Source organism: Pristis pectinata, chromosome 5 (genome assembly GCF_009764475.1).
Source record: "Pristis pectinata isolate sPriPec2 chromosome 5, sPriPec2.1.pri, whole genome shotgun sequence".
Taxonomy (NCBI): Eukaryota; Metazoa; Chordata; class Chondrichthyes; order Rhinopristiformes; family Pristidae; genus Pristis; species Pristis pectinata.
The window spans coordinates 54,883,062-54,907,283 of NC_067409.1; the positions used below are offsets into that span (position 1 = coordinate 54,883,062).

A 24,222-nucleotide genomic window follows, 5' to 3' on the forward strand; every position below is an offset into this window, starting at 1 on the left:
GAAAGTATACTGCTGAGAAATTTGGTGATTAATCTGCGCCCTTGCAGAATGGCAGCAGGATCTGTGAGAATAGCCCTTTTGTGTCAATGGAAAGGTAGTAAATGGGCTTTAAAATACCTTTGTGTGGTTCAAAAAATGGAAAGAAAAAGCACTGAACAAATAAGCCTTAAATACCAACTGGTTTGGGGCATCCTAAATGCTGGAATCAGGAAAAAGTTCCATCACTATTTTTCTCTGTGGTCACATCCCCACAAGGTTGTTTGATCAAGCTGTTTGATTAAGCTTGATGAAAGTTTAAAACAAAATTGTGAGTATTGCTAAGAACTGTTGTTAAAGTATTAACATAGAACAGTACAGCACAGAACAGGCCCTTTGGCCCACAATGTTGTGCCAACATGGCTAATCCTTCCTACCTACAGAATGCCCATATCCCTCTATTTTCCTCTCATTCATGTGCCCATCCAAGCCCCTTTTTATTGTTAAAGGAATGGTGATTGAAGATCCTCATTACTTGAGCAGTTGCAATTTAAATACACTGAATGTTTTAAAAACCTTGAAACCAAAATCCATTTTAGTTTAGCCTTTTCAAAAATCCTCTAACATAGTTGTTGAAAAATATAGTGTAAAACATTAGCTCATTTATAACAACTTGTTCTGCTGGTGAAAGGAGATTGTTTTTAACTAAAAGGCAGAGGACTGTAATAACTCAACTCCCTTATTTCAGAGCCGTTATGGGAGGAAATCAATGGTCAGACATACAAACTGAAGGAAAGAATCAAGTTCCTGATGGTAATTATAAATGTGTCTTATTTAGACTAAAGTGTTTTAGCTGTTGCAAAATGTACCATGTCTTGTCTGTACACCAAGAACCTTGTGTATTTGCTCACCATATTCCTTTCCAATTTGGTACATAATAGAAGAAACAAAGGAGTGGTAAACTGGACCTTCTACAGCACAAGCCTTGCTTCGTTGGTCATTGCAACCACGATTTGAAGGAGGCAGCATGGGTAAAAGGTAGTTCTACAAACATATTGTGTATTATTTAGCCTTTGGGCTGCAATATGAAGAAGGTTCTTTTTGAGTGCAGCTCAAAGTTTGACTGACACATTTCAAAATTTTAAGTACTTTTTTTCTTTACAGAAAGGCTTCAGAAATTCAGTCACTGTTACATCTTTAACATGTAGTGAATTCCACATATTTATAAAGACAAGGAGCTGCAGGAATTGAAGATTGTTTTTAAAAGCAGATGGGCCTTTTTAAGGATGCCAGAACCATTGTGGTAGAGCTTAAGCCTTTGCTGCTGAGCTGCTGAGGAATATTCAGCACATGCCCTGAGTTTACTGGATTTATTTAAAGAGACTGTTGGACCAATGTTGGATGTGCCGCAGGGCGACACTGCAGGTGGAGATTTTGTTCCCTGCGTCTGGTTTGGCTTGCAGGAACAACATAGTTTCAAGATCTAGATTCTCTTAAAAAGAGGCCCTAAAAACATCTCAACAGTCAATTCTAACAAAGATCAGAAGCTACAGGACAGTGTAGTCATGAAAAAGAATAAAATTGTCATTAATTTGCATACAGCAATGTCCTTGTACATGCATTCGTTCTTGCAAACAAATAGTTTTCTCTAGATGCATAAGCGTCTGCATATGTACTTGTCTATGCATATAAGTGAGGCATATTGAAATTTCCTTCCATCTTGAGGCCCCATATTTTTTAAAAATTTAAAGTAAGTAAACTTAAAATAGATCCTGCCACTTTTGTTAAGCATAGCAGAAGGTTTCAGGCAACACCCTGTACATCAGGCTGTCAAGTTTGGTTTCAAATAGTGCTTTGATGTGCTGATCATTTAAGATGATGGCTACAATACAAATTCATGTATAACAGAAGAGATAGCTGGTAAGCACTTGCAATTGTGAGCTGCTACAGATGAATAAATAGATATTCCTGATGAAGGTACACTCAGGAATATCTTTAAATGATTGTATTTTAAATTATTGATGCTATTAAGAAATTCACAGTATTGTATATTTAAAAGAATCTGCATTCTCATAAACCTAGCGGCCAAAGGTCTTTGGGTTATGTTAGTATCCTGCTTTACCTCAAAGGGTAGACCATGAAAATCCAGGGAAAACACCAGGCAGATAATTGTGCTGGAGTTTCTGGGAGACTGTGATTTCACTTGAAAGGGGCAGACTCCCCAGTCACCACTATAAAGTCAAATGTTGTTCATGGGTACAAACTGTTCAAATAAATGGATGAAATGAGTAGACCTTTGGCTGAATATATGATGCATGCATACATGCTGGTACCTGCTAAGCCCTACCCTACAGAGCACTGAGTCGTTAGAATGCTCTTTCTAGCAGACCAAAAAGTCACAGTTATGTACCCTGCATATTTTAAAAAGGACATCTGCTCAGGCTGTGTACTGCTGAGCTGGGAACCTGCTGTTCTCACTGCAATAAAAAGGGAATATCATTACTGCGTGGCTTGGTGTGGAGTGACCCACTGAGGAAATGTGCGCAGGCTGCCTCTGGGAGCTGGTGCTGGGCAGGCTGGGATTGCAGACCATTGTTGGGATTTCCAGTGCTGCTCCAAGTGTTGGCAGGCCACCTGGATTTATGTTCTCCCTCTTTAGGAAAAAGCTCAGTAGTCACAGAAAACACACGGGGCATCCACTGCTCGTCCCCAGCACTGGCTCACGCTTGCTGTGCTGACCAGGATGCAGCACTGAGTGCCATATGGGATCACTGAGCATGCTCCCCAGCCCATGCAACACCAGCCCTCTCAGATAGCCATTGCATGTTGCCTTGGTGTCTCATTCCTCACTGAGACATGCGGCAATCAGATCACTTTAACAGTTTTACTTTTGTGGGAGTGCCCTCAGCTAGGACCGAACCCTCAGCTAGGTTTCTCGACAAGCTAGGTACAAATGTATTGGAAAAGAAAAAAACTGGAAACAGTCTACCCACACCTGAAAGAGATTTTAACCTCTTTGCACAGATAAATACAGCATTCAATGTCTATTCGTAGCCCCCTGAAGATTAGTTTTATCTTGAGGCAAGAGAGGTCATAAGTAGCTGTACTTAATGAGATCAGACTCCATGCCATTTTACAAACCTCAACGTAAATAGCAACTTACATAACTAAAGCAAAATAAAGAAAGTCTTGGAATTATATGGTGCCTTGAAGGCCCCACTCAGACTCTCACAAGGGATAACAACAGGTTAAATATCAACAGTTAAAGTCTTTTGAGTTATGTTACCTGTTGTAATTTCAGTAACATAAAGTAGGAAGTATTTACAAATCACTCTAGATGTCAACAGTAGCATGCATTCATTTTTAAATATCTGGGAAAGTGGAAAAGAAATTACAGGCTCTCAATTCATTTGTCTAAGAGTTTTTATTACAAATTTTACATATCTTGCATTAGGGTAAAATATACATTTGGAATAGGCAGTTTGATGTGAAATCTGGCCTATAACAACAATCACATAGTCTGGAAAACGACAGTAATTGCACTTCAAAGCAATTAATTTTGAGGTATGATTTGGTGCAAAAATTCTTGAGATGAACACCAGCAGGTATGAAGTTGTGAAATTTCTCTAAGAAGTAAAAGGAAGTATAATGCCTTTTCGGCCCTCAGGATAGACACCGCACAGTTTAGTCTCTGTTGTAATGTAGGAAATGCAAGAGCCAGTTTGTACACCACGAGCTCTCTCAAACAGCAGTTCAGATAATTACACTTCACATACAGCAGAGAAGCAGGTTATTTGATCCATATAATCTGTGGTGGTTTTCATATTCCACGCATGTTATTTAACCTGTTGCAGCTTTCTCTCCAGTGTTTTGGTCAGCTTCTGCTCAAGTCACTAGAATGGGATTTGAATCATACATTTTCTGAATCAGAGACCAAACTTCCACCAGCTATGCAACACACTATAGTCTTCATTATGTATCTGTTTCAGGATATATGTGTTACATCACACTGCCCAGACATGCTACTTATCACATAACAGCTTCTTAGAAGAAATAAATATGTGCTTCTGTAAAGCAACTTCCATGAGATCTTAAAAGCATTTTACAGCCGATCAATATTTTAAAAAATTAATTCACAGTTGTAATGCAGGAAACATAGCAAAATCCCACTATAAGCAGAATGTTAATATCCAGACAATCTGCTCCTTTTATAGTAAGGTTGATTGAGCAATAAGTATCAGCCAAGACACCTGGCTAATACTTATTTCTCAATCAACCTTACTCCCCAAGATAGCTCCTCTATTCCTTACTTCATCCTGGCACCCATGAAAAATAAGGTAACACACCTTAATGACTACCACCCGGTGACTCTGACATCCACCACCATGAAGTGCTTCGAGAGGTTGATCACGGCACACATCATCTCCAGCCTCCCAGGCAACCTCGACCCACTGCAATTTGCCTACTGCTGAAACAGGTCCATGGCGGATACCATCTCCCTGGACCTACACTCATCTCTGGAGCATCTGGACAGTAAAGACACTGACTTTAGACTATTGTTTATTGACTATATCTCCACCTTCAATATTATAATTCCAAGCAAACTCATCTCCAAACTCCTAGACCTGGGACTCAACACGTCCCTCTGCAACTGGATCCTTGACTTCCTGGCCAACAGACCGCAATCAGTAAGCATAGACAGCAACATCTCCACCACGATTATCCTCAACACTGGTGCCCGACAAAGCTGTGTCCTCAGCCCCCTATTTTACTCCCTATACGCTCACAACCGCATGGGCAGATTCTGCTCTAACTTCATCTGCAAGTTTGCAGATGATACCACTGTAGTGGACCAAATCTCAAATAACAATGACTCAGAGTATAGGAAGGAGAGAGAGATCCTAGTAACATGGTGTCATGACAACAATCTTTCCCTCAATGTCAGCAAAACAAAAGAGCTGGTCATTGACTACAGGAAGGGGAGCAGTGCACATGCTCCTGTTTACATCAAAGGTGATGAAGTCGAGAGGGTTGAGAGCTTCAAGTTCCTAGGAGTTCAATAGCCTGTCCTGGTCCAACCACATAGATGCCATAGCCAAGAAAGTTCACCGGTGCCTCTACTTCTTCAGGAGGCTAAAGCAATTTGGCAAGTCCCCTTTGGCACTCACCAATTTTTATTGATGCACCATAGAAAGCATCCTATCTGGATGCTTCACGGCTTGGTATGGCAACTGCTCTGCCCAGAACCCCAAGAAATTGTAGAGAGCTTTGGACACAGTCCAGCACATCACAGAAACCAGACTCCCCTCCATGGACTCTGTCTACACTTCTCACTGCCTCGGTAAAGCAGCCAACATAACCAAAGACCCCACCCACCCCGGACTTTCTCTCTTCTCCCTCCTTCCATTGGACAGAAGATACAAAAGCTTGAAAGCACATACTATCAGGTTCAAGGACAGCTTCTATCCCACTGTTATAAGACTATTGAAGTTCCCCTAGAAGGATAGACTCTTGACCTCACAATCTACCTCATTATGGCCTTGCACCTTATTGTTTACCTGCACTGCACTTTCTCTAACTGTAACACTTTATTTAGCATTCTGTTATTGTTTTCCCTTGTACTACCTCAATGCACTGTTGTGATGAAATGATCTGCATGGATGGCATGCAAAATAAATGTTTTCACTCTACCTCAGCACATGTGACAATAATAAACCAATTCCAATTCCTTTACTTTGCTTTATTTAATCTTTACAAACCTTTCAGTATTTTGAAAGCTTTTGCTCGAGCTCCATTTAACCTTCTCTATTCAAAGGAGAATAATCTTAGATTCTGGAGTATCTTTATTTCCTGGAGGCATCCTTGCAAAAGGCAGAATTGTTTGAAATGCGATGAGTAGAATAAATAAGAGAGAACCATTGGATGTGGTGTATTTGTAATTTTAGAATGCTCCTGATGAAGCCTCACATAGGAGTTGAAGCACACAGATATGGTGATAATAAAGTGGGATGGATTGAGACTTTGTTATCACATAAAAAGCAATAAACAGCACCTTCTCAGGTTGACAGATAGTGACCTGTGTTGTACAGCAGAGATTGGTGTTTGTCTCCAGCTAAGCAGCAAAGATAAAAAAATTTAGCTGAGGGGACCTAACGTCATATTACCAAGTTTGCTGATAAGACATAACACAAAGGAGCAGAATTAGGCCATTCAGCCCTTCGAGTCTGCTCTGCCACTCGATCATGGCTGATGTATTTTTCCCTCTCAACCTCATTCTCTTACCTTCTCCCCATAACCTTTGATGTCCTTACTAATCAAGGACCTGTCAACATCTGCTTTAAATATACCCAATGACTTGGCCTCCACAGCTGTCAGTGGCAATGAATTCCACAGATTCACCACCCTCTGGCTAAAGAAATTTCTCCTCATCTCTGCTCTAAAGGGCCGTCCTTCTATTCTGAGTCTGTGTCCTCTGGTCCCAGACTCTCCCACTACTGGAAACATCCCCTCCACGTCGATGATACAAAACTAGGTGAGATCATGTGTACGGAAGAGGATGTAAAGAAGCTTCAAGGGGATATTGACAGGCTGAGTGAGTGAGCCAAAGTACATGATCGTTTTGTAAGACAAGTTTTTCACTGTACCTCGGTACAGGTGACAATAATAAACCAATACCGATGACAGATCCATTTTGGTTCACAAAATAGAAAAGCAGAGTATTTTTTTAAATGATGTGAGATTGCGTAATATTGATGTTCAAAGGGATCAAAGTTTCCTTGTGTACAAGTCACTAAAGGCCAATATGTAGGCGTAGCAAGCCATTAGAACAGCTACTTCCCTTCAACTATTTAGTTCTTGAACCAACTGGCAAAACCCTAATCACTGCAGTTTAGCAACACTATGATCACTTCGATCATTTTGCACTCAGATGGGCTTGTTTTTCTTTATTCTAAATTGTGTTCTTGTAAAAATTGTGTATAATTTATGTTTCATTTTTGTTTTTCTTGTGGATGCTGCTTGTATGAAGCTATATGCCTGTGATTTTGCTGCAAGTAAGTTTTTCATTACACCTGTGCATACATGTAGTTGAGCACATGGCAATAAACTTGACTTGACTTGATTATCTAGGGTCTTGGTGAGACTGCATATGGAGCATTTGGTACAGTTTTCATCCACTTACATAAAACAGGAGATATTTGTGACAGAAGGAGTGCAATAGAAATTCATCAGATTGCCTCCAGACTTGTTGGGTTTGTTGAATGACAGAAATATATTCTGCACAATTTCAAAGCATGAGAGGAGATCTCATTGAAACTGACAAGATCCTTACAGGGTCCACAAGTTGGATGCAGGGAGGATGTTTCCCCTGTCTGAGGACTATAGAACTAGGGGTCACAGACTCAGAATAAGGGATGAGCCATTTAGGACTGAGATGAGGAGAAATTTCTTCACATGCAGGGTGGTGAATCTTTAGAGTTCTCCATCTTGGATAGCTGTGGAGGCTCAGTGATAGAATTTGCTCAAAGCAGTATATTAATGGGATCAAGGGATAGTGAAAGAAAAAGATAGATGATCAACCATGATGTTATATCCAAAACTAGTTGCAATAGTCCAAACCTACCTTGTGTTTTAAAAAGTGTCTCTCCTCCATGCTTCTATTTATAAAGCCAAGGATCTCTTCCTTTCATTTACTTAATTTTCACGGTGTTTTGCATCCTTAAGAAACTTCTGCCTGTAGACCTTCAGAACTTTCTCTTCTTGTACCTCCATAAGTATTTGGCCATACAGTTTTTATTGCCTCTCCTGTTCTTCCGACCAAAATGAATCACTTTAAACCTCACTTTGCAAACTATGAAATAATGTCCTGTGTTCAGTTATTTCAGTCACATTACATTGTCTCACTATTTGATCTCGCCTGTCTCTGAACTCGTTATTTGTCTAGCCAAGGCTCTGGGCAAAATATAGTTTAAGTGCATCATCTTGGCGCCACTCCCTCTTCTTCGAATAAATTTATAATGGAGGTAAATGCTTTAGAGAAACAGAGAAAGTAGGAGACAGATCTTCACAAAAGTAAAGTAAGTGCCCTCCACCATGTGCACTATATCAAGGGATCATTAAATACTTCTAGGCAATTTCTGAATGATTTCTATTGAATGCACCTTCATTTCAACTTGGACTGGAGCTTCTCAACTGCATTAAAGTTGCTGAGATCTATAGGAAATGGTACTGCGATTGTTAACGAAGTTAGTCCTGACCCTGAAGTTTCTGCAATAACCAGTTGCTCCCTTTTAGATGTCATTCCACTTAGACTACAAAAATGACATGGAGAATGAGCAGGTGGCATGCAGAGCAGGGCAAGCTGCTGGATGAGTGAGGAGGAAAAGGTGGCAAAGGAGGCTCAATCTACTCTCAGTCACCCTATGTGCACAGTGAAGAACAGTACTCAAGGCATCTGTGCTTCACTGAAACATGTTGCACCCAACAGAGTTGTGTGAAGGCTAATGTACCTGTGAAAAGTCATGGTAACTTTGAGCTTCTTTCTATCTGTAGGGTTCCTTCCAGCCTGGAACACTACTTCCCCATTCTTCAGCAATTCCATCACACTTTCCCTCTGTTGCTGATCACCACGGTTGCTGCTAGATTGGTATGTGGCCATAACTGCTGACACTAAATCCACCTTCCAGCAAACTAAATTTACAAATCAGACCACTTCCAATGCCAACTAAACCACCTCCGTGAATCCCCTTGGTACAGTGACGTGCAACCTTTCAGCACAAAGGTCCAAGTTTAAAACTCAAAACATTTTACCAGTGCCACTCACAAGAAGTACATTTTCTTTTGTCCAGGCCATCCAGAAAAATACATAAAAGTGGAACTTTTTTTAAAAGCTCGCTGTCCACATCATCCAAGGCAAATATACCCCACTCTCCTCAGTCAAGAAGCTGGACAGATTTCCTCCCTGTCCACCTTCAATAACCACTTTATTTCAGGTTCATGTACCCCTATCCATCTCTATCAAGAGTTAAAAGCTAGCTGGGAATTCCCATGGCAGCAATGGGAATTCAAAGAATCTTTAAGCCTATTGTGCCTGTACTAACTCATTGAAATTGCAGCTGGCACCTGCAAAAGACCTGTACCCACCCTGCTGTATGCCAGTGTTACACAGTGACAGACCTGTGCCCACTGACATTGAACTCCAGTGATACACCGTGACAGACTCATGCCCATCAGTACAGTGCACCTACATCTGCTTTCAGGCCTAGAAGCTTGGTCTGACCTGTTCCCTAGGTTTCGGTTCGCTGGCACTAGGCCAATTTGAATCCTGGTGCCTAGTCATATTCCTAGCAGCGAGTGGGCCATGGGCTTGTCATCAGGTGGGCCCCAGTGATTCAAGATAGCAGGAAGGTGGTGTGGGGAGAAGAGTTGAGCCTTATCTCCATTCTCTGGCTTCTTGCACTCTTTCTGGTCTCTATACATTTGTGCTGCATGGGTGCACTAGCTCTTTTTAAGGAACTGCAACTGCCCTCGTGACTCTTGGGAACTGTTAGAAGCCAGTGCCCAGGACAGCCAGCATGGTGAGCTGCCAGATGCAACTGAAGTGGACCTTGCGGAGCTCCTATGATAGCAAATCCTCCCCGGCTGCACAGACCGATCCCATTCAGCAGATCTGGTTTGCTGCTCTACACGGTGCACTCCGGCATTGGTATCTTACATTTATATGTTTGTGCTTGTCCTACCACACTTACAAGGTGCTACCTCAGTGAATGCATCATGGTTCTTAGAGGGACACCGACGTTCAGTGGAGCAGCCTGCAGATGACCTTGGAGAACAAGGAGCTCTGGATCTGGCTTTGGCTTCATCCTCTCATCTGAACAGCAGCAGTTTAGCCTGATGGACCACAGGCAAAAACCAGTGCATTGACAGAATGGCAAGAATGGGATCACAGAAAGGATTATGGACCAGATGTGGAGGAATCTGCCCCTAATCATGAATTACATGTCTTTGGGACTAAGGAGTCTGCTGTCTATCAATAATGTCCTGACCTTGAAGGAATCTAAACATTTGTTAAAATATAATTGGTGGCTTTCCAGGCAGAAATGAATGAAATCCTGCCAAGAAATCATCTATTGGCTTTGTGTCGCAACTGGGCACTGCTGGTTATGGGATTTGACAGATAGCTTCTGCATCAGGTAATATGGATTACTTGCACTTGATACCTATATGCACTTATGGCAACAACCACCCCATTATTAGACTATACTGTAATCATAAAATATTGTCCTCAGAGTATTATTTAGTTGAACCAACATGAATTATGTTCAGGTTAAATAAGTACTTTACAGCTGCAAGTAGCAAGTTCTTAAATTTGCAAATGTCTGGTTTTAATGCTGGTGCTGCAAGCTGCCAAGAATTGAATCTCATAAGTGAAATATTCACAATTTGAGGCTTATGCTTCAAAAACTGTTGAGTGAAATTTGTCTATTACTGAAGTCAGGAGAGTTGCAAATACATGCATGTGTGGCGATTGTATTGTTTGAAAGTGAGAAATGCAAAGAAGATTAATGATGTTAGAGTCATATAGCTATGCAGCAGGGAAACAGGCCCTTCAGCCCAACTTGTCCATGCTGACCAAGTTGCTTAACTGAGCTAGTCTTATTAGCTTGCATATTTTAATTGCATATTTTTAAAATATTATTTTCAAATTTTTCTTTTTACAAGTTCATGTGAACTGTTCCATCACTCAAACTGTCTTCCTGCTTTAACTTGTAAATGGCAGATGAAAAGAGTATTAGGTGTCAATATTCCTTCTCAATACTTGTATGCAGATTGCAAAATTGATATCATTAAATTTGATAGTTCAGAATCAGGCCATTCAGGCCAGCAGAGCTATGCCAATACTTGTGCTTCACATGAATCTTCTTCCCAATCCCCTAACCCCCAAATTATTTTATTTCACTCAATCAAAATATTCCACTATTCCTTTCTTCCTCATGTATCTGTGAATCTAAATATTGATAATTTTCATGTGCCCTCCTATTCTCTGCTGCCCCAGGCCCTATAACCTCTCTCTTGAATATAAGTTCCTTATGGGGTGGGGGGAGGGGAGGCAACAGTAAAATGCAGACTATTGTACCCTTGGAACACTTTCAGTTGCATTGATCAATAATAGCAACTTGACTTCATGTCTTAATGTAAAAGAGAGGCATAGAATTTTGCAGGTAGCATTTCCAGAGCTCATCACTTAGGTATCTGAAGGCATGACCACTAATGGTGGAGCTGTAGAAATCAGGAAGGTACAAGATACTAGAAGTAGTAGATTACAAAGATCTTGTAGGTTTGGAGGAAGTTATAGAGATTGAGAGGGTGAAGCTGTGGACAGATTATATGGAAGGTAAAGAATTTTCTTGGTTACTAGCCTAAGAGCTAATGTAGTTCAGCGAACACAGGTTAATGGGCGAACAGAGCAGTGCAAGTTACAACAACAGCAGCCAAGTTTATGGAGGATGGAAGGTGGGAAGCAAGGCAGGAAGACCATTCAAGTAAACAAGATGTGACATAAGAAGGTATGGATGGTTATTTTAGCAGCAGATGAACTGAGGCAGAGGTGGGTGATATTATGGAAGGAGAGGTGGTCAGTCTAAATGGTGGTATAGAGATTACATTGGAAGTTCAGCTCAGGGTTAAATATGAAACCAAGGCTAGTTTAGTTTCAGACAGTACTAGAGAGAGGGCTAGAGAGAGAAGATGGAGTTTGTGACAAGCAAAGTGACATTGGTTTTTCCAGCATTTAGAGTCATAGAGTCACAGCATGGAAACAGGCCCTTCAGCCCAACTGGTCCATGCTGACCAAGACTCCCATTGATTGCACGTTTTTCCCATATCACTCTAAACCTTTCTTATCCATGTACCTGTCCCAAGTACCTTTTAAATGTTGTTAATGTACCTGGATCAACCACTTCCTCTGGCAACGCATTCCATGTACTGACCACTCACTGGGTGAAAAAGTCGGCTGTCAGGTTCCTATTAAATCTCTCCCCTCTCACCTTAAACCTCTAGTTCTTGATTCCCCAACCCTGGGGAAAAGACTGTGTGCATTCACCCTATCTACACCCCTCATAATTTTATACACCCCTATGAGATAACCTCTCATTCTCCTACACTCCAGTGAAAGAAGTCCCAACCTGCTCAACCTCTCCCCATAACTCAGTCCCTTGAGTCCAGAAATACATTCTCATAATCTCCTCTGCACATTTTCCACCTTAATGGCATCTTTCCTACAGCAGGGTGACCAAAATTGAACACAATATTCCAAATGTGGCCTCACCAACATCTCGTACAACTGAAACATAACATCCCAACATCTATACTTAGTGCCCTGACTGATGAAGACCAACATTCCAAAAGCCTTCTTCATCACCCTGTCTACCTGCGATGCCACTTTCATGGATTGAGGGAATATATTGCCCCCATTTAATTGGGTGAATTTTTTTTCTCATCTAACATAAGAGGGTGATCAACCAAAGACATGGAATTGAAAGAAGTAACATGAGATAGAATTAGATATCATTAGCTTATTTGTGGAAAGGATGTTTTCAGGTGGATATTTCTAAGGGACAGCATATAGATGAGAAATAAAAGGGAACCAAGTCTTGATCCTTTGAGGATTCCTGAGAAAATGGTTCAGGAGAGGTTATCATTGCATTCCAGAAAGGTCCTGGGATAGTGAGCAGTTTTGGCTGAGGTAAGCCAGACCCTAAATTATTGTGCAAACAACGAGCTGCTGGAGGGACACAGTAAGTCAGACAGCATCTGGGGAGGGAAATGGACAGTCGACATTTTGAGTTAAGACCCTGAGATGAAGGGTCTAGACCTGAAACATCAGCTGTCCATTTCCCTCTACAGATGCTGCCTGACTTGCAGAGCCCTCCAGCAGTTTGTTTTTTTGCTCCAGATTCCAGCAACTGTGGTCTCTTTTGTCTCCCGAAATTGCTATGTTTGTTCTAGCTATACCTCTCAATGAGGCAGTTGTATCCATAAAGAGGCCAGAGGCAGTTGCTGTATTGGGGGAAGTGTTCATCCTGATAGAGGGGAAGATTTTTATGAGTGATAACTTCAGGGCATCCAAGAAAAAGCTGCTGGTATGACTGACCACATTGGTTGGTGTAGAAATGTCATAGTGAAAGGAGAGCTGAATGTTTGATAAGTTTGGGAGTTTCTGAGAACGATTGTAGGTTGAAGAGTTTTTCTTAACCAGTGCAATTGGCAGGAGGAAAGGATCAGAAGCAACTTCACCCGGGATCATCAGTATTTTGAGAGCAGAGAGGCCGCATGAGACGGTATCAGTAAAATAAGTGAACTATTGGTGTCAATCTGAGATCAATAAAAAGAAAAAAAACAACAAATTGCTAAATAAAAAGGTCAAAAGATACAATGACTTATGCATCTTATGAAATTTTAACCAAGTGCCAATCACATTGTTAACAACTCCAGTAGTCTCTACATGAATCTTTGCCAAGGTCACTGTGCTTTCAATATCCTTCTTATTGTTTGATCCAGAGTGTCTGTAAGACTTGGAAACAAACAAATTGGCTACATATTCTCTCAAGGTATAATCTGTACGTTTCTAATACCAAGCAGGCAAGTCTTTTTGAAGATGTCCAAATTCTTTTGGTTATTTTGTCATTTTGGTCATTTGGTCATTCAGACATCATGGAAACCAGCCTCCCCTCCATGGACCATGGCCTGTATTTCTTGCTGCCTCGGTAAAGCGGCCAGTTTAACCAAAGACCCCACCCACCCTGGACATTCTCTCTTCTCCCCTCTTCCATCAGACAGAAGATACAAAGGCCTGAAAGCACGTATCACCAGGCTCAAGGACAACTTCTAAACTGCTATTATAAGACTATTAAATGGTCCCCTAGTATGACAAGATAGACTCTTGACCTCTCAACTACTCATTATGGTCTTGCACCTCATTGTCAGCCTGCACTACACTTTCTCTGTAACTGTAATACTTTATTCTGCATTCTGTTATTGTTTTCTCTTGTACTACCTCAAAGCACTACTGTAATGAAATGATCTGTATGGATGGCAAGCAAAACAAGTTTTTCACTGTACCTGGGTACATGTGACATTAATAATGATAATAATAATAATATTAATGGGATTCTGGGATACAAAGACTTAGCATGCTCATCTGAAATTCCTTCCTCTGCCATTGTCAAACTGACGCTGAGTATTTCCTTGGTCCTGGCGAGGCGCCAACATTTACTTGGTGAAGAAAGGTTCTGGATTTTTTTATTGTATTGAGCTCCTGGGCTGAGGTCTAACAGATTTCATGCTTTAAATTGTTTTAGTTTTAAATTTCTTCAGGATCTGTAAGGCATAGTAGAGCAATGAAGATGAATAGCAAATACAGTTCTAAGAGCTTCTCTACTTACATTGTTTTATTTGTCAAGTGGGTGGCCTATTTCCGAGCATTTAAGAACTCTTCTTTGAATTATTGACGTCCTCCACTGTCACCACACAGATTCTCCTTCACCGCCGTGGCTCTTACTGTAATGGCTGTTTCTTCCCCTTAGTTCTGCTTCTTCCATCCTAAAAGCATGTGCTCAGCCCAAATCACCACCCTTGGTTAGAGTTGGTTTTTAAAGAGGGTCACAGAGAGGAAAGTGCGAGATTTAGAGGAGAATTGTTGAGCATTGGGCCAAGACAGCCACAAAACAGTGTTATAGTGTAAGATGAAAGAATAATGGGCAAGCTGTAGGGAACAAATTGTTGAAGGAACAGAAGTTTGCAGAATGTGCAGAATGGGAATGTGATCAGGAGGGCGAGTCATTAATGTTGGGTCTGATATTAGTAACAGATTACTGAAGTGCAGGGGCTGGTGAGATTGATGGTCTTTGTGATGGTCAGCCCAGGATTCACCTGGCTACTCAGGTGACAAATAGCCTGCTTCAAAGGCTAATGTGGGAACTGGTGACCAAATGCAGAGTTTAGGACAGGTACCAAAAGTGGCAGATCTTATCTCTCTATACGTTGGTAGATGACGTCACCAGAGGGTGGAGCATGGAAGTGGAAGCCTGACTGGAAGCATTAAACCAATGAATTGTGGGCCAGATGAGCAGGAAACAACAGTGCTGATGGCATGACGTACCAGCTGAAGCACTGAAAGGGAGGAACAGGAACATTGCTGCTCCATAATATTCTATATAACACCAAAGAATCCAAAGAAAATTTGGGCAGAAAACATCTTCACAAGCACGCACCTTGTACCAATGCAAGAACACAACCAAGCTCCAACCTGCTGTGGAGCGTGTGGACAAGCCCTAACAGGTATGGCTGATGTGGTCACCTAATGCGTAAGAAGTACTTTAAACTTCACCTAGCTGTGTCTGATCAAACCAACTCCCCCATTCATGGGTTTCAGGGCAGAATCTAATGCCATGGGGCATTGGTATCCAACATTAAACCAATGGCAATCTCTCCAGCTTCTCTTGCTTCTGTATTAGAACTAAAGTAGCCTTTGCAGCATAATTGGACTCCAGCAAGCAGAGGATTGTCTGGAACTGCTCACTCCAAAATTGACCAATAAGCAGCTCTTACCTACTTCTCTGAAGCTTTCAACAGCCTGTGGCCAACCCTGAACATCAGCAAAACAAAAGTTCTCCACAAGCCTCTTCCTGGTCAATCGTCAGACCCAGCAAAGAAGATCAACATTGACAGTGAGGAACTGGAAAATGTACTCTCTTTGCCTACGTTGGCAGCCATCTCTCCCAGAGGGCAAACATAGACGTCAAGACTTCAGCTGACTGATTTGCTGGATGCTCAATCACCACAATGACAGAATAGACAGCAGACTTTAGTTTTCAAAGTGCTAACAACCCCAACTGTCTTCCACAGCTGTGAGACTTGGGTGACCTACAGACAACACTTGAAAATCCTGGAATGCTTGTGGCAGCCTTTTCTTCAGAAGATTCTCAGCATAAATTGGGCAACCACTGCCCTGTCCTCACAGAGGCCAACATCTTCATCGTTGAAGCTCTCATTATCTAACATCCAAGGAGGCGGAGCAGGCACTATTGTGCATATGTCTGTTACATACCTACTATCATAAATGCTCTACACTCAATTTACCAGTGGAGGAAAAGGAAAACAAGCTGCCTAAAAAAAGTACTTTAAAGGTTTCCTCAGGATGTGCAACATTGACATCGCACCCTGTGAGATAGTAGCCTAGAACAAGGCAACCTGATAAAATTTGTCAGAAAAGGAGCTGTGATATTTGAGGAAAATCATTTTGCCTTGGTGGCAGATGAAAGAAGCCAATGGTCTCATGGCAACTGTGGTGTAGACCTGCCTTCTATCATCACCAGTAATGTCAGCAGCTCAAGGATCAAACTCCTCAGCCACCCTGTCTAAAAGATCACCCTCGACCCCAAGGGACTGCTGATGGTGGGGAATTGATTTACACATTGCATGATCTGAAGTGCTGATGGCAGAGTCTGAGGTAGATTATCCTCCAATTAGCACCCACAGATGGATGGTCTGAGGTTACGAAATGGTGGGGGAAGGCACTGTTCAGCTCTACTCCTGACTTTAAATGTTCCCAGCATCCTTCCATTGGCCCTGAGTCAATCCTGTGGCAGAATAGGATCAGGGATTATTTTCCCATTCTCATTGCTGCATGTCCTGCAGAAGAGAATGCCAAGGGAAAGCAAGCAGCATCTCTGAGGATGACAAGAGGAATCATGTAATGACTGAAAGGTTCATGATTTTCCCAACTCTCCAAATACTTTTAGGATGTGCTCAGTCACAGAACGTTACAGAAATAGGGCACGTGGACAGACGAAACCTCCACATTGTTGACCCTCTGTTTACATTCTCTTACCTAGGATATGGTTTTAGATGCCCCTTCTGAACAGGTGTGTTCACATGGCATCTGCTGGTGTTTCTATAATATTGCCAGCATCAGACTGATTTTTGAACATTGTATGCTTCAGCCAGGTTGTTTCAGCTGGAAGAGGAGCTGAAGTCAGAAGGGTTCCACAGAGGTAAATTATTTTTTAAAAGATGGCTTGAGGGGGCCTATGGCTTATTAAGCTGCAATTTCTTAAGTTCTTAAATATGTTTGTTACTTACTTCTAACACTTCTTTCTTTTAGACAGTCCCCCCAAGATCAAGGATGACTTGCTTTATCTCTGCTTCTGAAAGTTCTGAGATGGTTGATGAGGTCAATGTGGGAATAGCAGACTCTGCTATTGGTGGGACAGGGGATGCTTGAAGAAGTGTATACAAGGGTAGTTTGGGAGATGGTGCGTTCCTTCTGCCATTTTCACTGGCCTTTTGCATGCCCCCAATGAAGACATTTGAGGTTCTTTATGTGTCCCGAATTTTCCTTTTCTATCTGGAGTGGACATGGGCCAGGGAGTCCCATGAATTGGTGGAGGTGTTACATTTTTTCAAGGAAGCTTTGAGAACATCCTTGAATCATTCACCCTGTCCTTCTGATAATCTCTTCTCAACAGCGCTCAGAACAGAGTATCCATTTCATGATCCTGGTGTCAGGCAAGTGAACAATGTGGCTTGTCCATTGGAATCAAATGAATGTAACTAGGGCTTCAATGTTGAGGTATTGGCCTGGAAGAGAATGCTGGTATTGACTCTCTTATCCAGCCAGTGGATTTGGAATTTTTGGCAGAGACGGTGTTGGTGGTTATCTCCAGTGTTTTGAGGTGCTTGCTGTAGGTAGTCCATGGCTCAGAGGAGCAGAGGAGGATAGCAATCACAGCTACCTGGTAGGGTATGAGCTTTGTGGCCTCTGAAATAATGGGGATTTCTAGTCATATCATGGCCTTTTATTGTTGGCGGTAGTGTTCTGCAATGGGTCTTGGCAGAGGACTTCTGCTTTGCAGATATTTAGTGTCAAGCCCATTCTCTTTGCTTCATTGAGTGAGTTGACGGTGACTTTGAACCAGTCTTTACACCAACAACACAACTTCTTTGGAACTGACAGTAAGCCAGTTTTTGCAGCACATACCACGAAGATGTACTAGTACTGATTGGATAAACTACCAGAAATGTCCAATTAATGAGATGGCATCAGAAATTCTGAATGACAAGCCCTCTCTCCGGTGAATGCAGGGTAGGTTTGATCACTTTTGGTGCAACTTATTGCAGATGTTTAAAATGACTATCAAAACTAGTGACATAATTGAAAGACTTTGCATCCTATGATGCTTGTCATACCATGTGCCATACCTGGAAACATATTCTCAGAGATATCACACTTCAGGCATCAGAAGCATGACAGATCCCTTGGATCAAAATTTATGATCGGTTAAAATGATGTCAGATCCTGTTAAGTTGTTAATCAAATATCACACTGATAGGCATGAAGTAATTAAAAATAATAGAATTCAGCTGGAGAATACAAATGAAAAATGAGTAATTTGCGATCATTGAGATTTCACAAATTTTCCAAAGCCATCAATCAGGCCTGCCAAATAGTAAACAAAATCTGTCAATTTGTTCAAAGTGTCCTGCTTTCAGTCACTACACAAATATTTCAACAAACCAAAAATGTATCCATCTAAGTGACATCTATAACACAGAAACCAGATAAAATCACTTCAGCATAATATGCTGATTTATTAGAAATTTCTGCACAGCTTTGCACATTCCTGAGAAGACCTTACTCTGCATTGAGGTTCTTGGGTTCAATGTGGAGCAGTTGGCCAGGGGTTACATGTTTGGATTGTGTTATGTTGTCTGAATTTTCTGAAGGCCCTTGATTGCCCATTTGATTTTATGCCAGGCAACCGCCCCATCACCTCAGCTGAAGTTTCTTTCATCTGACCTGTTCCCTTGTCTTCTCACTTGCCCCTTAGCCTGAGTGATTCATGACTCACTTATATTGACTGTTCTCTTTGTCCACCACTTAACTCTCAGGCTTGTCTTTCCTAGCTCCTCACCTATTTCAAACATCTGCCCGCCTTCTGCCCGAGTGGTCACCTTCCCCAAGTTTTTCATTACTTCTTGCTTGTCCAGCCAAATATTTGTTACACCATCTCTTTGCTTTCTCAGCCCTGTGCCTTCCTTATGTCATGTGATTCACAACCACCCACCAGGAGAAGGAGGTAAAGCAAAGTGAAGGTAAAAACCTATAGAGTGAGAAGCTGGGGAGTGAAAAAGATCAAGAAGTGGTGTAAAAAAGAATCCAGATATTAAAAGTTCAAAAAACTGATAGTCCAGATTAGGATTGAGGAAGTGACTGAGACTGGACAGAGTGGGAATGTGCTGTCAAGCACACTTTGCAGAGATATCACTCCATAGCCTCAAGGTCATGACCATATCAAAACGACCACAGGATTCAACCTCATTCTGTCAAGTTAATTGCTCCTCTCATTGAGAGGGCACTTAGATATGACTTTATGACAACAGTAGACCTAGAGCGCAAGCCTAATTAAACAGACTTCCTTTTACTTCTCCTTGAGCGTCAGAGCTTCTATTGTTTTGGCCAGTTATGGTAACTCGGACGGTGCTGAAAGAAAGCAGTGCAGCTTGAGCACAGAGAAAAGGGATGAATTTCTGGCATTAGCATCTTAATAGTGTCAGAGAAATAATCAGTGAGCTCAGGAAAAATTGGTGCTAATCCTTTATCAGCAGTACAGGTGACCTCCGCGTTACAGCCATTCGGGTTACAGAAATTTGTCCTTACAAATTCACAAATCACCACCCAAAAATTTGAGACATGAAATAAAATTTGCTCTCAGGAAATTTATGTGAAAAAAAGGTAAGTGAACACAAAATTTATTTCCTTCAGGTCGCGCTTCTTGATGCCTGTGTAGATGATACGGGTTTACGTTAGGGAAAATCATGATATGGACCATTTTCTAGGAATGCAACCCCTCCTCCATAGCTCGGGAGTCACCTGTATTAACATATTCTCTCATCTGCTAGTACCTAGATCTGCTGGCTTCAATCACATTGTGGAAATGTCTCTATCTCACGCCTCATTGTTTTTCTTTTGCACTAAAGTCTTGTTTTTGCACACTTTTTTCTCTCTCTCTTTTATAATGTATGTATAATTTATATTCTGTGCATTGTCTGTACCTACGTGCTTGTGATGCTGCTGCAAGCAAGTTTTTCATCGTACCTGTAGCTCACCGTACTTGTGCACATGACAATAAACTCCATTTGACAATAAATGTGCATATCTATGGAAGATTATAGTCAGGGCATCTGCAATTTCCTTCCTTACTTGTCCCTGCAACCTCTGGTGTATCCCATCTGGATCAGATTTCTCAGCTAGCTTTTCTAATATATCCTTGGTATTTTGTTTAGAATATGCAGTATCTTAATGACTTCTTCCTTTGCTGAGACTGCAGCAATATCTTCTTCCTTGGTAAAAATCATTGTAAAGTACTCAGTTAATGACTCAACCATGCCCTCTGCTTCCATGAGTGGATTGGAGACACAAGAGACTGCAGATGCTGGAATCTGGAGTAAATTAAAAAGCAATGGAGGAACTCAATGGATCGAGCAGCATCTATGGAGGGAAATGGGCAGCCGACGTTTTGGGTCCGTGTTTTTACATACTCTTTCTTTGCCTCTCTCATTTCCCTTTTTGCTTGTCCTCTGAACATTCTGTGATCAGCCTGATTCTCTCATGTTATCAACCTGGCATCTGTCATTTGTCCTTTTTTTACTGCTTTATTTGACTCTCCATCGCTTTGTTCATCCAGAGAACCCTGGTTGCAATTGCTCAATCGTTTTTCCTGGGAATGCACTAAGACTTCTCCATATTCCCCACTCGAGGCCATTCATTGTTCAGTTACAATTTGCCCTCCAGTACTTGATTGCAATTTCCTTTGGTAAGATGTGTTCTCGTCACATTGATGCTGGCCTTATCCAAGGGAATATTTTTTACTCTAGAGTGGTCCATATCTTTTCCCATAGATATATTAAATCTTTTGATCTGATGAATATGATCTGCAAATATTCCCCAACTGGTACTTACTCCTGTTGACTTGTCCCAAACCCCAGAATCAAGTCCAGCAAAACTTCCTTCTTTATTGGGGTAGCACAATGGTGTAGCTGATAGAGCTGCTGCCACACAACTCCAGTGATCTGGGTTCGATCCTAATGTCCAATTTTGTCTGTGTGGAGTTTGCACGTTTTCTCTGTGACTCCCTGGTTTTTCTCCAGGTGCTCTGGTTTCCTCCCACATTCCAAAGGCCTGTAGGTTGGTGGGTTAATTCACCATAGCAAGTTGCGTCTACTGTGTACATAAGAGGTAAAATCCGGGGCGGTTGATGGGAATGCAGGGGGAATAAATGAATTTGCGTTGGATTAGTGTAAAAATTGGTGCTTGATGGCCCCAGGGACCAAAGGGCCTGTTTCTGCGCTATGCCTCATTTGGGTTAAAAATATTCTGTCCAGGAAGTTGCCCTGAACACTCTTCAAAAATTCACCCCCTTTTACTATTCCACAATCATTACTATCCCAATCTGTTTCAGGGAAGTTGAAGTTTCCCACTTTCACTACCCTGTTGCACATTTTTGCAATTTCTCTGCAAATTTCTATCCTTCCCGTTAGTTCATGCCTTATGGGACAGACACTGTAGTGTAATTGCATGTATGCTGTTTTTTAGCTCTAACCAGATAAATTCCATCCAAGACATTCTACCTCTCTTGCACTGCAGTATTCTCCTTAATCAATACTACCACCATCCCTCCCACCTCTACCTCCTTTTCCCTATCCTTCCTAAATACTTTGCATCTGGGAGTATTTAGTAACAAGCCCCGTCTTTTTGTTTTGGCCAGGTCTGTACTTTTTACCACTTCATCATAATTCCACCTTATTTAATACACTATATGTATTTAAGTATGTAAACAGTAAAACCATCTTAGACCTTCTTGTACTCTCCTTTACTTTGATCCTATCTAGAACAATCTCATTTCTTGTTCTGGTGCCATCTCCCTCTCTGTATTTGGTAACCCTTTTTTCTATTTCCTTGCTATATCTTGGGACTCAGACACCTGCCAAATTGGCTAAAAGGCCATTGCCCATTAACACTAGTGAACATCTTATTGGTGTAATCTGTCTGAACCTTTCTGGTCCCACCATCCCCAGAACTGGTCCTCCTTCCTGAATCATCTTCCCAGTGACATCTACACCTGCAGTATCCCTCTATTCTAGTATGCATCTCTTAGCTCAGTGAAGTGACTCGGTGCACCTCCTTCTGGTGACTGCCGGAATGCTCCTTTCAAGCTTTCATTTTCAGAAGCTTCTGTGAATGCCATCATTGGATAGTGTCTTAGAAAGTGTCTTCCTCAAGAGTTGCACTTCAAAGTATCAATTCCTGAACTCAGAAAGGAAGCAAACTTCCCCTCTGGTGAGGTGGTCTTTTGTGTTCTGTGTTTCCTTGGATGGAGAACACTAGCTCCTCCTATGGGAAAATAAGATAGATAACATACTGAAAAATGACTCTAAGGAAACTCATACCAGAAGTGGGGCAAGTAAGTGAGGAAAGAGCTTTCCACAAGTAAAGAGGTTGGTGCTTTGGGAGCATCGGACAGTGGGCATATTCATGCTGCCAGAATGAGAAGTGGTGAAAGAAAATTTCAAGAACTGAATACAGGGAGTTTTCGAGACTCGTGCAACAGGTTGTGAGGTACAGGGTAAACTGGGGCAGAGCCAGAAGTCACCTCCTCCTTGATGCCACTCTGAAATTATCAGTGAACCTTTGTGTCGGAACCAGGGTTCAGCTACTTTGTTGTCTGCTGTCATGCTGTCCAAGTGTTTTTGAAGTCAGGAAAGGAAATGTATGTGCTAGGTCAGATGCTTTTTCAAAAAATGAACACTTTAGACACTTTAAACTAATGAGAGCAAGCAGAATTCTCATTTACCTTCATCCAGGAACTTTAGAAAGCGTGAACAAGGAATCTGCAAGACCTACATACATTAAGGCCTGGCATACATCCAAATTACCTGCTACCTGACCTCACTCCTTTATTATGTGCTGTGCTTTATGCCTGCTCTGGTCTCTCTACTCTAATTAGGATGATCAGTAAATCCAGTCACTTGAGGACTGTTCTTAGGTGCTCTGCACCAACACTGCCCTCATTTGGTGCTCATGCAGGAATATTGGCTCCATTGTCTTGTTCTTGGTGACTGCAATGTGTGGTGTTTCTTGGAGAATGTAAAACTGATCATTGCAAGGAGCTCTTTACTGCTGGAGGTAATTTATCAATCACCACTGTGTTGCTCTGCTCTCTCTCCCTGGACAGTGGGCTCTTTCATGCTGCCCTTCGCTCCTTCACCTTGCACAAGGTTGCATGTTACACCAATCAATTTCTTAATCCATTGGGGAGGAGGAAGGTGCCAACCTCCCACTTCATTTTTAAATATGTATTCATACAAGCATAAATTTTTGTTTTTACAACAGATGGTTTGTTAAATTGTGTTAGGTAAAAATATTAGATTGCAGTACAATAGCAGACTTATCAACAGTGTGTGATCACATCGCAGCCAGAATTACCTCTCTCTTGCCAATTGTTGCTGTGCAGTTGTGGAGGTTATACACTGATGAATCAGAAAGACCAATGGGGAATTTGGCTTTTAATTTTATTGTCTGGATTTGGAATTAAATATTCATTCTTGTCTCATGAATAATTCATGACTGAAGTAATACTTGAGGCCAAAATGGCCCTGTGAATCTAATACATCATTTCCACTTTGGTGACAGTCTGACACAATACTGAGATAAATCAGCTGGTGACATAATGGAATTTACTGAATTATTAATAGAAACTTTACATTTTACAATTATCACTACAAAGATTAAAATCTTTGTAAGCTTGAATATCTTGCTTTTATCAATCATTATTAATTCATTTTATTAAGAAAGTATGAATCTGGTGGCTAATTATAGCTAATTCAAACACATGGACCTGAAACTTCAACCTTGTCTGTAAGCGGTCATCCAGGGTTTGGATCTCACATCACATGTACCTGTTCACCCAGGTACAAGGACAGTGTAAAATTGATGCTGGTTTTTATTTGTAATGTTCAGGGGTGCAGCCAATAAGCAGCGCAGTGCATGGTGGGGCAGGAAACAGAGCACCTCTGGCACCAATAGGCACAAAGGAGAGGTGGCCTTTTCCTACAGACAGGAGGGATGACGTGTGAACAGAGGAATGGTTACAAGATCTGCACCCTGGGGCCCTAAGTTCTCTGATGGTG

At 41.5% G+C, this 24,222-nt stretch overlaps 1 long non-coding RNA gene across 1 annotated transcript in view; it reads left to right on the forward strand.

Annotated features, from left to right (window-relative positions):
- LOC127571058 (uncharacterized) overlaps window positions 1–24,222 on the forward strand; it is a 60,269-nt gene that overhangs the window by 22,237 nt on the left and 13,810 nt on the right. The window contains exon 3 of the long non-coding RNA XR_007956438.1: window positions 725–789. This is a non-coding gene — a long non-coding RNA (uncharacterized LOC127571058). The remainder of the gene's footprint in view (window positions 1–724; window positions 790–24,222) is intronic.